Below are 14262 nucleotides of genomic sequence, written 5' to 3' on the forward strand. Positions count from 1 at the left end.
TCTTTAATGTTGTGGAGAAAGTCGTTAAGGTCTTTGGTGATTCTGAGTCCCTGTGATTTTATCACGTTTCTTTTGAGCGTGTACGGGTGCATGCTGCTGCTGTGGAGTAAAAAGTTTACTCTTGTAGGTTTCCTGTACAAGTTGTGGTTGAAGTCGTTGCTGCTGGTGTTCTTGGAAAGGAGCAGGACAAGGAATTCGACTTGTATTGGGCTGGTTTTGGTGGTGAACCTGAGGAAGCTGGTGCTGCTGTTGATGTGGTCTAGGAAGTCCTGTAGTTTCTGGGGGGTCCCATTCCAAACTAAAAAGATGTCGTCAATGAAACGGAAGTAGCACCCCATGTCCTTGTAGAACTCCAAGTTGTATACGTGGTCTTCTTCCCATTTTCTTAAAGCCGTGTTAGCTAGGCTTGGGGCCATGGCTGCTCCCATTGCAATTCCTGTGGTTTGTCGGTAGGTTTGACCATTGAAGCGTAAGTAGTTGTTGTTGAGAATAAGTGAGAGGATTTTTCCAAATTTGTCTGTTTCTCCAATAACTGTTGCATTGTCTTTGTTGTAGGCCTCTACCATCGCCCTGATGCAGTAATCATGTGGAAGCACTGTGTAAAGGGCCACCACATCAATGGTGACTAAAATGGCTTCTTCTGTGAGGCGAATGTCCTTGATTCTGTTGAGAAGGTCCATAGAGTCTTGAATATATGAGGGATTCTTTTCTGCCAGTGGTTTGAGTGTGAAATCCATGTATATTGCTAGAGGTTCTGTAATTGCTCCTCCACTGGCAATCACTGGTCTGTATGGCGGGTCATCGAGGTTTTTGTGGAGTTTTGGTATCCCGATGAACTGAGGTAATTTTGGGTGTGTGACGGTTAGGAAATCAAGTAGTTCGTCGCTGAGGAGCCCCTCTGCCCAAAGTTCCTTCAGTGTGTTCTTGACCTCGAGGTAGGCTGTTGTGATGTGGTCGGTGTCTCTCTTTTCATAAAATTTGGGGCTGTTCAGCATCGTTGTGATCTTATGGTTGTAGGTACAGGTGTCCGTGACTAGGATGCCTCCTCCCTTGTCAGCTTTCATTACTCTCATGCTACTGTCCTGGCTTAGTTGATTTAGTGCTTCCATTTCCTCTTTGTAGACATTATATATCCGCTTTTTGGAGGGGTTTTTTAGAAGTTTCTTTAGGTCCTTTTCTCATTTGTTCTGGAAAGCGCTGATAACTTGGTTCTGTGGTGGGCAAAAGTTGCTTGGTCTTTTCCAGTTGACCTCCCTTAGGGCATGGGTATCTAGTCTGTTGTTGTTTTTTCCTTTCTGAAAAAAAGAAAAGTTTGAGTTGTAGTTTCCTTGTCCATAGCCTGAGGTCTATGATGGTCTGGGAAAAGTTGGCCCGCTTGGTGGGGATGAAGGTGAGACCTTTCTGTAGTACCCTCAGTTCATTGTCGGTAAGTGGTTTGTGGGAGTGGTTCCAGACCACTGGTGGTTTGATTTTACCAGTCTCTTTTGTGGAAGGTTGTCTGGAGGTTGCCAGAGGTTGGATAGGTCCCTGATCCCTCTCCATGATCTGTCCCTCTTCTCTTGGAGGGGGGTTGGGGAGGTTAACCTGGGTGGTTGGTAATGGTCCTTGCTGTGCGAACCCTGTGGGATGGTACAGGGATTCGTCGGTGTGGCTGCTGTGTTGGTGGGTGATGTCGTCTGAGGGTTCTGTTTTCCCTTTGCTTGTGCCCCCATCATTTGTGTTCCCTTGTTCGGGGATGGCTCTGTGTGTGGTTTGGTCATTTTCCATTCTTTTTTGTCTTTCTTCTCCTGTGGGTGTTTGTCACTGCTGTGGTCCACTTTGTTGTTGGTATTGGGGGTGGGTCTTGCTTTGTTTGATCCTGTTGCTTTGGTGCTCTCCGTTGTGATTATGTGGTCGTTGTTTAGAGGGTATCTTGTTGTTAGTACCTTGTCTGTGTCCCTGGGTGTTCTGTCCTCTGGAAAATCCTGGTGTTGTTTGTTGTCTGTGTCCCTGGGTGCCCTGCCCTCTGGAAAATCCTGGTGTTGTCTGTTGTTGTGGTTCCTGTGTGGTTCCTGTTGCAGGTCGTTCATGTCCCTGGCCAGTTTTTTCAATTTTCTGCTTTTGATTTTGGTTTCGAAGTTGGCTAGTTTTTCTTTAATGGCGTTGAATGCCCTGTCAGTGTCCGCATTTGTTGGACAATTCTCTTCACACTCTGTTATTGCTCGGATGTTTTTTGTTTGCTGGGTGTGGTTGTGCTCCAGGAGGGCATCAATTAGTTGGAAGCTGGTGTTTGTTTATATGGATTGCCACAGGTGTTGTAGTCTTTTGTTTTTGCTTCTTATCAGTGGTTTCTTATATATTTTGAGACCTTTGGGGATTGCATGTTTGGTTTTGCATTGACTCAGATAGAAAATGTCCCATTTAGTGCAAATATAGTTCTTAAGGTGCTCCTCTAGATTTGTATAGGAGTCACCATTCGGTTTGGGTCTGAATGAGGGGAGGATGGAATCTTGAGTCCATTCTGGTGTTGTTGAGAAATCCTTAAACTTGGAGTTGTTCATCATCCCTTTTTGAGGAATCACCTATTTAAACCCTGGGCCACTGTGAGGTCCAGAAAAAGTGTAATAAAACCAGAAAAATAGGTGTGGACCTCTTGGGTTTTCGATCCTGAGTGATGCTTGCCCAGAGGGAAGGAATAACCAATTTTACAAAGCTTTTCACTCTTGATCCTAAATGGTGAACAGTTTTCCACGTGCAGTCGTGGTGGAGCTAGCTCTAAAAAGAGCTGTTTTAGCCCTGTGGGCAGCTGGAGTTCTATATAGAGCTGTTACAGATCTCTATGAGCTCTGAGAAGAGCTGTTTTGTGTTTAGAATGCCCTTTCTGGCAGATGCGGTAGTTCTAAAAGGAACTGTTTTGTTTGGTTCACCGAAGCTGTGTCTGTGCCTCCGGCTGGTCTTACCAAAGCTGATACAGATTTCTGTGAGCTCTGAGAAGGGCCGATTTGTGTTTTGAATGCCCGTTCGGGTGTTGGTGGTAGCTCTAATAAGAACTTTTTTGTTTTATTCTGCAGTGTGTCCCCAGTTGCTCTTACCAGAGCTTTTACAGATCTCTGTGAGCTCTGAGAAGAGCTGTTTGGTGTACTATGAGCTCTGAGAAGAGCTGTTTGGTGTAAGGTGCAGATCCACGTGAGCTCTGAAAAGAGCTGTTTTGTGTATGGACACAATGGGCTCTGGAAAGAGCTGCTGTTGTGTCCTTCAGTGTTCCGCTGTGGTGTCGATCTCCGTTGTCCTTCTTCTTGAACAGATCTTTGGTTCTTTTGCTATGTGTGAGTCCTAAAAAGGACTATTTGTGTGCTCCCCAAGCGCTGGTCATAATGACCTGAGAGCTGTTGCTGTTCTGCTTTTATGCTACTGTGGAGGGGGCGTGGTTGAGAGATGTCCAATGAGAAGTGACTAGTTGGGGGTGTGGCCCTAGTAGGCCTACATGGTGATATATATGGATCTACTTTGCTTGTTTGAAAATACATTACATTGAACAAAGTAGATGCTCACTTCAGCAAAAGTGCATTTCAACGAAAGTGCACTTTCACTGAAGCCTAGTCACCTGATCAGGTAACTAAAAATAAACCAAGAGCATAAAACAAGAAAGCAACCTGGTGAAAAACACTCACTTTATTTAACAAAATAAAGCTTTCAGGTATAATAACCCTTCTTCAGTCCCTTTATCACTCTACTTAATGATTATATCCTTATTACTCAATTCCTTTAAGGCCCTAAAATCATCATAAGATAAATTATACTGACCTGACTGGCCTTTTGCTTATTTGTGAAGCATTTATTATATAAGCACCTTAAATCTTCCTTACATACAGACTGAAATGCATTTAATATAGGGCAGCTGTTCAGAATAAATACACTTGATTTTTTTACAGATTTAGTCCATTCATTTTCTGTGTTCTTAAAAGTCATTTTCAAGCTAACATTCCTTATATAGACCATTAAGTCAGTTAATGCATCAGTAAATCTTTATTATTAGGAATAAACTGTAAGCCCTTATTTAAAAGGCTTTCAGCTGCTGGTGTTAAATCAAAGTCTGATAAATTAACAATGGAACTTCCCAGCTTACCAACTATCTGCGTCCTTGTTTGCTCCGAGGTAAGGGACTGCTGTTCTTTCTGTTGATTGCCAAATAATTTGGCCGTTGTTGAGATGCCCCCGTGACTGCGATCTCTTGCCTTCTTCTACCCTCTTGGGTAGTTTTGCCATTATCGGCTTGGATACTTTTAAAAAAACCTCTCCATTCTTATTCACCAATGAAGCGGAAGCTGATTCTGTCGACGTACTACCAGTTGATGCACTAGCGGTGCTAAAAGAAACTTGCCTTCTATCTTCCAAACTATTATCTGTTTCTTGGCCAATCATCTCCTTGGCTGTATTGTTACCTGCTTACTCATTGGTCTGATGTGAGGACTGCACTCGACTCTCATTATAGGAAGCCTGTTGATTTGTTACTTGGTGTTCTCTATTTTCATTATGGGGCATATTTTTGCATGGCCGAAGAATTTGGCCACATCAAATGGTCATAATATCTGTAGGAAAAATGGTTCAATGTATGAACTTGATACTTTCCCTGAATACATCAATGGAATCGGCTTCCACTTCATTGGTGAATAAGAATGGAGAGTTTTTTTTAAAAGTATCCAAGCCAATAATGGCAAGACTACCCGAGAAGGTAGAATAAGGCAAGAGATCGCAGTCACAGGGGCATTCTCAACAACGGCTGGATTTTTCTGCAATCAAGAGAAAGAACAGCAGTCCCTTAACTATGAGCAAACAAGGGCACAGATAGGTGGTAAGCTGGGAAGTTCCGTTGTTAATTTATCATTCTTTGATTTAACACCAGCAGCTGAAAGTCTTTTAAATAAGGGCTTACAGTTTATTCCTAATAATAAAGACCCAATTATTGATGCATTAAGGAATGTTAGCTTGAAAATGACTTTTAAGGATTCAGAAAATGTACAGACTAAATCTTCAAAAAAATTAAGTGTATTTATTTGGAACAACTGTCCAATATTAAATGCATTTCAGTCTGTATGTGGGGAGGATTTAAGGTGCTTATATAGTAAATGCTTCACAAATAAGCAAAAGTCCAGTCAGTATAATTTATCTTATGATGAGTATGGGGCCTTAAAAGAATTGAATAAAAATAAGGATGTAATCATTAAGCAGGCTGATAAAGGGACTGAAGAAGGGTTATACCCGAAAGCTTTATTTTGTTAAATAAAGTGAGCGTTTTTCACCAGGTTGCTTTCTTGTTTTATGCTCTTGTATTTGTACATCTGGTGCAACTAACTGCAGCTGATTCGTGTTTTGGTGTTAAAAAAAAAAAAAACAAGGAAAACATGTTTTGCAGGGGGGCAAGCCCTCCTGCACCCCCCATACCTCCCCTTTCTTAAATATACCAACTCCGAGATTGTACTGCAGCGAGGAAAAGGGAATATTCCCATTCCGTGCTGTAGTGTGATCTCCGTAGTCCATTTTCGAAGTTTTGGTACTTCAGCCAACTGGGTTTGACCAAGTGGGTTTCGAAGTACTGAAACTTTGTACAAATGAAGTAGACCCATAGATATATATATATATATATATATATATATATATATATATATATATACATATATATATATATATATATATATATATATATATATATGTATATATATATGTAAATATATATACATATATATATATATATATATATATATATATATATATATATATATATTTATGTGTGTGTGTGTTGTGTGTGTGTGTGTGTGTATTTGTGATACTTGTGTGGATATATATATATATATAGTGATAAATATAGGTATATTTAGATTTTATATATAATATATATATATATATATATATATATATATATATATATATATATATATATATATATATATATATATCTATATATCTATATATATATATATGTATATATATATATATATATATATATATTAGCTATAGATAGGTAAATATATAGATATTTAGATATATGCATTAGGGGATTAAACTGTTATCTGTATGCACGTCTTATATTTCACTCTTGGCATAGGCATTTTTGGCATGCATTTATTTTCACAAATAAACAGCCTTGTTGACTGTCATTACTAGTGGTATTGTCAAAACTGATTACCTTACAGCATCCTATATTATTTCTTTGAAATGTAAATTAATATATCTTCAATGACACAGGTGTGCTATGCTTGTAAGATGGTCCATACATACCACAAGGGGAGTGCTGGGCATATTGAGAGGTGGCTATCAGTCATATACGATTGACTTTTGTGTTGTATATGTTTACACAATTTGTGATACTTGTGTGGAAAGCATTTATAACAAGTGAATTATGTTTGATTCTTTGGATTGTACAGACTGTTATTTTCCTGTTTTGGGAGTGGAAGAGCCAAGTACTATTTGAGAGTTGCCACAGCAAAAGTTAGGTTTCAGGAGTTTTGCTCTTGCAATTTTGTAGTCATCATGGTATTTCCATGGTAGACAATATAGTACTCTGTTTGGTACCCCTTGTTTTGGACTGAACCTTGGTTTGTATGTGAATATGATATGTTACAAATACAACAACCTTATATCACACACTTATACTTAGTTACATCAACAGATAACATTATGCAAGTATCTGCCATTCATTTGTGTTCTTAGACATTTATTGTCATATTCCATGTTAAACACTTACCTTGATAATCCAGACGTTACAAGAGTTTTATTCAGGGTTGTGTTTCTGTGATGCTAGCAGTACGCAGGCATTTCATAGGTAAGAAAAGGTTGTAAGCATTGCCTGGAATCAATGTTTCTTTATTTATGTGCATAGTATGAAGGTTTTTATCTCCTTAGGTGATAAGTGTGTATGCTATCCATTGCCCCTTGGCCAGTGTGAGGCCATATTGTGCACACCTACGCCTGCCTACACCCACAATGGTTGGTGGTTCCCCCTTGACTCCTCACCTGCGTGTGGCTGTGGTGACCTTGCCTTAGTGGTTGGATGTGTGGCCCTTTCCCTTGGTGATCCTGGTGAAGCTGTTTTCTCAGTGGACCATGTAGGCTTTACTGAATACAGCCCACAGTTATAAACAATGCTCAAACTTTTAATATAGAGAGCTCCATAAACCCTGATGCTGTGTGCATTCAGTGTCAGATTGTTATACATATTAATCCATCTATTTCTAAACAATGAGAAATTTAAGAACACCAGATAGTAATTAGAATTTTTGATTAAATTATGCATAACACTTAATATACTAAGGGCTAATGAAATGAATATTACATTTATGTTACTTGTTTGTAAAACAATTAGTTTAGTAATCCCTATATGAGAAATAGATTATCCCCCGGATTCACGAATCCTCCTTGTAAGACTTAATGAGTCTTACTCGGAGGCTGCAGTTGAACGGGATGACACCAGCGTTCCATGAATATGCATGAGGGCACACTGACCCAACCGTAACTCGTACACAGACCGTGTAAGAAAGCAGGGGGCGTGTCTGACTGCCGAGCAGTCTAAATGTCCACGCCTCTGCAAGTGATTGAAAAGTAAAAGCAAATACACAAGAGCGAGTCCGCTCAAATGTCCTTGCACCCAACACCACACTCCCTGACATTGTAAACCCCCATCACAGTTATAAAAGTAAAAAGTTAATTTTGTTTTTTTAAATACCTGAAATAGCTGCCCGTATTTGCGCGTGTGTGTGTGGGTGTGCCCATTGCTTAGCTAGAGTTAGCAATTCAGACATGGAAGAGCATAAGAAAGAATGTGTATGCAAATCACATCAAATAGCAATAGCGTAATGGTAGGGCGTTCGCACAATGAAGAGGCATTTATGGTTCAAGTCCCACCACTCTCCTTCGTGTTTATTTTTAAATCAGTATATGAAATAATACCAGACAAAAATATGTGTAAATAGTAGTAAAACACAGTGAAATAGCTAATGTATCAGTGAACAAAATAAATATTTTAAATGATCCTGATATATAATTGCCTGCAGCTAAGCAGCACTTCACCCAGCGCAATAGAGTTGCCCATAGTTTAATTACGGTTAACCCAGCACAGTAGAGGTGCCCCTAGTGAAATAGTGCTTTAACCAGTGCAATCCGTTTGCGCGGACGTGCACGCCACGCCAACCAGGGTACCGTAGGGCACCGAGGAGTAACGTAGAGCAAAGTTGCTTAAATGCAGCCACACCCCCTAGCCTGTCTGGAAAATAAAATGAATACCAAGGTTCGAACCCAGGACTCTGTGCATCACAAGCAAAGTACAGAACCACTAAGCCATGATAACTTAGGGGAAACAGCCACTGTTAACAGACATATACTTAGTAATGGTAGTTTAACCATTACTAATCAGGTCTCCAGTCAGCTGAGAATTTAAAAAAATGGCCAATCACAAAAAAGTGCGGGAAATGCGGTATATTTAAGCCCCATAGGTGGGAATATGCTCCATAATTGATTGTAGCTCACATCTGCAGTTAGAATGGCTGGTGTCGGAGAGGGAACATGCTTCTGAGTGCAACGTTAGGGCATTGAGGAGTCGAAATATATGATTTGGCTCCTTGTCCACCGTCATGAGTTAAGATGCCTGCAGGGCCAGTTCCAATGGACGGAGTACAAGGCAGAGGCTTGGAACCGGTTAGCTCATGACCTCACCAGTGCCACAGGCATTCCTCGGACTGGTGAGCAGGTCCGTCGCCACCATGCAGACCTGAAGAGACAGAAGCAGGACCGCCTGAACCAATGGATACAGGAGGCCCGTGGGATGCAGAATACCCCACAACTGAGTATGTAGCCATAAAATGCAGTATGTAAGAATTGATAATTGAGTATGTATAACGGATAGGTATGTCTTAATATCCCTTCATTTACTTTACAGCTGCAGGTGACTGTGCTGTGAATCAACAAGCCTATGCTGATAGGCTGCTAAGGCTGCACCACCAGGCAGGTTAGTGATCATTGTGCATGTATTGTTATATAAAATATGGGAGAGAGCATGAAAGAAAGTGTTGTATTCCAATAATACAGCCATAAAATTGCCTGTATAAGTCCTCTGCATGTACTGTCAGATAAAAATGTCAGAGAGGCAGAAAATGAGTGTAGTAACCCATTAAGAAAGGTAATATATGTCTGGAATACTATCTCTGCAGGCACTGTCATATAAAATAAGTGAGTGAGCCTAAAAACAGAGTGTTCTAACCTATTAATAAAGGTATAATATGTCTTGAACATGTCTGCCATATGCACCGTTAAAACAAATAAAAAAGTGAGCTTGTGGAAAAGTGTGTAATGCCATTAATAAAGGTCTAAACTCCGGAGTGTGTCTGTGTCACAGAGTTTGAAATATTGCTGTAACCTTGCATTATACAAATAGTACTGTTTGAAAATGTGCTGGCAACCCAGAGTTGTGCAGTCCCATATAAAGTGGGTGATAGAAGCGCTAGTAGCTGTGAAGCATATATACAGTCCACAACAGTCAGTTACTGGCTGGCATGCATAAGTAAATCTGGCACACATGTAGCATGTTAGTTTATCCCCAGAAATGTGAGTGTGTGTCAAGAAATGCAGGGTTCTGTACAAATCGAAGTGAAAATGTCATGTGAAAACATCCCACATATGTAGATAAAGAAATAGAAATGCAATCAAGAAATATGTAGCAGCAACATCTGCATCCTGGACAGTTAGTATGTCAGATATAGGTCAGGCATATATTGGACTAGCCAAACCCATTACACAACCTAATGTATGGTGGCAAGTGTAATAATACATGTAGGGGGATAGACACCTGCAGTCACTAGGAATGTAGTGTAGACTAAAAGGTAATTATAAGATGTTAACTGAGGTTTTTTCTACACCCTACTGTATGTGCATAAACCATGCAAGTCCACACCTCAATGGGTATGTGTAATCATAAAATTTGTTGGGACATATGTCCAATTGTTCTATACATATTTGCACTCACGTTGATGCATGCGCCCTGTTTAAACACCACAATCATGGTGGCCTGTTGCTGCCAAACATCCCTGCATGCTGTTGGAATATCCACTGTGGTTCAATATATGCATGTGTTATGCTTGCTGTTCAACTGTTGGAACCTTGGTGTGTTGGGTTAATGGGAATATTACTACATGCTGTTACAACTAATCTGGAATGCTGTTGTTTATGTTGTAATTAAACACACCTAATCACAGAACGTATGGGAAGGCCGGTCCCAGCGGACCCATCTGTCCCTCCTCAGCTGGCGAGTGCATCTGGCACCAGCAGGTCCGGTGCACAGCCCGGGCTCCCCTCCTCTGTTGGTCCTGTGCCACCTTCGGGTAGAAGCGCTGCAGGGGATAGGGCTCATCCCCCCGTGCAAGTGTGGGTGGAGAAGGGCCACCTGTCACCCTTCAAAGGGTCTGGGTTGTGGTGCGTAGGGAGATCCAGCGTTCAGTTGCTGATCCCCTACGCCAGCTCAAGGCGAGAGTGGCATGTCTCACGGGTGAGCCTGCCCATTCTACGCAGCCCCCAGCACAGCCACCCTCGGGGCTGTGAATTTGCAGTGGTGACTGCCCATGGGTGGGGATCTCAGTTCTACTGTTACCATCTGTGAGCTCATGGGCTTGCAATTTCCAAACATCTGACCCCGTCAATTGTGTTCACCCACCCCATGTGTCATGCACTGCCCCTGTATGTGTCTTGTCTGTTTACCTCCCCAACCTACCTCCCCGGACATACCTACTTCCTCTGCCTCACTTCCCACTCTCACCTAAAAAAAAAAAAATTACCCACAAAAAAATTACGCCCCATACATAGCTGCCCATTTTGCGCACATGTCCAATGGACATGTAAACTGATAATTATAATTGGCAGTACAACATACTTTGTTGTTCTCACCCCTCACCCAGGGGTGGAAAGTTTCAAATATCACTCCAAATGTATTGCATATGCACAGCTTTTGCTGGTAAAGAAATGGGCAGCTATGGACCTGCCCTACATCCGTACTGCACATACCGAGCTTGTTTACCTGCTGTCTGTCCCTCTTTGTGCCCCCTTTTTCACCACTTTCCTATATCCCCATTTTCTTTTCTTTAAAAGAAATTAGCGCGGGGGTTAGTGGGAGTAAGCACTTTTAAGTGGTAGTAAGTGGGTTTAAGTGAGTGTGCACACGTGTGCGCTTAGCTAAGCATCGCTAAGCATCCCGCAAACCCACGCAAACCCGCTTACAACTGCTTAAAAGTGCCTTAGTCACTCTATGGCAGGGCCCTTGTTCTGCTGAGCAGCAAAAGAAAAAACCTCTGCCAGTCTCGTACCCCAGACGATTGACACAATAGACTGCATGAATTACCACTAAGCCACAGTGACGATTGACACAATAGACTGCAAGAATTACCACTAAGCCATAGCAGATATACAAATAACTTGGTTCTGAAATAAATATGTCATGCATTACAATGAGGGAATGTAAATGGAAATCAGGAATGGTGTAACACAAACCCTGTTCTGTGGGTCTTTACCAGCAGTTGTTGTGGAATTGCATGACATGACTGTGAAAGGAGAACTAGCCATCATAGCAGGGAATAATGTTACAGTAGCACCTTACAAACACCACACAGTATCAGACCAGGATAAATACTGGCCACAGGAATACAGTGCAATAACCACATTTGTATGGCAGTTAATTGTGTAAGTCAGAAATAAAGTACATACTCCCATGTATCCTGTGTTAGCATTTGGAGGGGTGAGTACATGTCTACACTGAGAAGTGTGTACTGGAAGCAGCAACATTCAGGTTTGAGTACAACATGCATATAACTGGCTACAACCCTAGCTTCAGATAAGAGACATATACCAACCTTCTGACTGACACAACGGTGTCCAGAGCAAACAAGCATGGGCCCCACCTTGGACAGCTGAAATGGCTATGTCTACCTAACCTAGCATTTTATAGCAGTGGGCTGCAATCACAATGAGTAATGCAATCACCACACCGCAGGCTGCATGCAATTACTGAATGATGGGCAGCAATTAGTGCAGAGGCTGCCACATGCACAAGTGCAGATACATAGAAATGCAGGCTGTACCTGCAGTCCACACATGCAATTCTATCATTGCAGGTGCTGGGAGATAGAGAGAGAGAGAGAGACGGACACAGACAGAGACTGAGACACAACAGAGAGAGAAACTGAGACATAAACCAAAATAGAGGGAGGAAACCCAAAACAAACAACCAAAAAAAAAAAAAGAAAAACTACAAAACCGTAACACACAGAGCAGGGAAATACAAAGGTAAGGTACGTAACTCACATGTATGTGTTGGCATGTAGTAGATGTTCCTGAAGAGTGCTCTACACACTGCAAAGCATCCATGTGTGGCATATATCTATCTGTATCCACACATGTGCATAGGGCAAGGGACATACTGCAACTGTTAGTGAAGGGTGGACAGATATCTGTCATTGAAGGTTGATATGTGCATATATCTATGTAGGTCGTAGTGTGTGGCCTAGAAAACAGCATGCAGTGCTGATATATGTCATGTGGTGGTTAAATGCTGTGGGACTGATTTGTCAGATCTGCTGTGTTACAGCCAGTGAGGCCTGCTAATGCTACATGGGCTGAGGGCACCCACATGCATTCTGCACAACACTGTGCAATATAATCACATAACTGTACATCCCTCAACTGTCGCATAAGTGATCCCCACCACAAAAGGTGGACTGTACATGTGCCTATATGTACATCCATGTGTACAGCAATGGATGTGTACATGTATGTGTATAGATATGCATATATTATATATATATATATATATATATATATATATATATATTTATATATATATATATATATATATATAGATAGATAGATAGATGGATAGATATATAGATATATATATATAGCCATATAGAGAGAGAGGGAGAGACATAGTGAACACGGGGTCATATGTACTGCAACAGGTGTGTGCTGACCAATGCATGGACTGTAGACAAGTGTTGATACTGCAGTGCCATTCCTCCTTTCCAAAACACTGTACCTATTAACTACCACATAGGTAGAGATCTACCTAACAGTGAAGATGTGATAAGGGAACATGGGACACAGGTGGACAGTAGGCTCCACTTTGATGAAGACAGTGCCACACTACATCTGTAATCAGTCTGTGTGTTATGTGTCATGACAACAGGTTTGTCATCTATAGAAATATAGGGCAGTGTTCCCCTCTACCCATCACAATGCACACGACTACACCAGGTGAAAAGGCCACAGACACACCTCCCAAAGGGTAATACTGGCCGCAAACAGATGCCCTATGCAGACTGACTCACAAAACCACATCTACACTGTATTGCATACTGGTCACACAGAGGTGACCTCTGCCGGACATTCAGAGGTATGTCACACCCATAGCTGGGTGGCAACCACCATGGCAACATATCACAATCTAGGGCCCTAAACCTTGTCAGCTCACTAAACAGCACATGTGGAGGGATAGGTTCCCATCTCAGAGATATTCCATACACCGTAATAGACCACCTAGTAATTGCAAACAAGACTCCTCATTAGCAGTTGTCATAAATACCCCTGATGATTGTGTGGGAGATTGGTAATACACCCAAGGGAACACCTCTGTGATTCTGGTTGGCAGGGGCAAGTGAAACCAAAGTACATGTGTGTCAAAGGCCAGGGTAGCATATGGCTAGGCTGCTGTAGGCCCTAGGGCCAACAGCATATTGCCTACCTATGACACTATGCACTCACACATGTACTCAATGCAATACCTGCTATGTGAGGTCGAATAAGTGTAACGCTGAATGTGTGCAAGGTCTGTAAAGGTGTGATAGCTTAGTGTGAAGTTGTATCTTACATGGTAGTGTCTATCCTAGCTGTGAGGACAGCAAATGATGTGTAATGTACTGTTAGGCAGTCATAGTAGTATGGCATATGATGTGACGTAGTTCCTTGTTGATGAATGTGGTGTCTCATTGTAGGCTAAAGCAATACATGTATGCTTAGTGAGTGGTACTGCTGGTGAATCCAACTCCCATATGAACTGTAGTACTACCAGAAGCTGTAGGCCTAAACAGCACAGTATGGTGTGTGTTCAGATTGCTTGGAAACACTGTCATCTGTGTTTCCTGTAGTCTGCACAGAGGACAAAACTCAGGCATAAGGGTGTGTAAGTAGTGGCACACAGTACTGTATGGTACACAGGTAATGCTCATCTGTGTTGGCATATAGTGGTGTGTTGTA

This window comes from Protopterus annectens, chromosome 2.part0 (assembly GCF_019279795.1).
Source record: "Protopterus annectens isolate FY-2018-M chromosome 2.part0, PAN1.0, whole genome shotgun sequence".
In the NCBI taxonomy this organism is placed as follows: Eukaryota; Metazoa; Chordata; order Ceratodontiformes; family Protopteridae; genus Protopterus; species Protopterus annectens.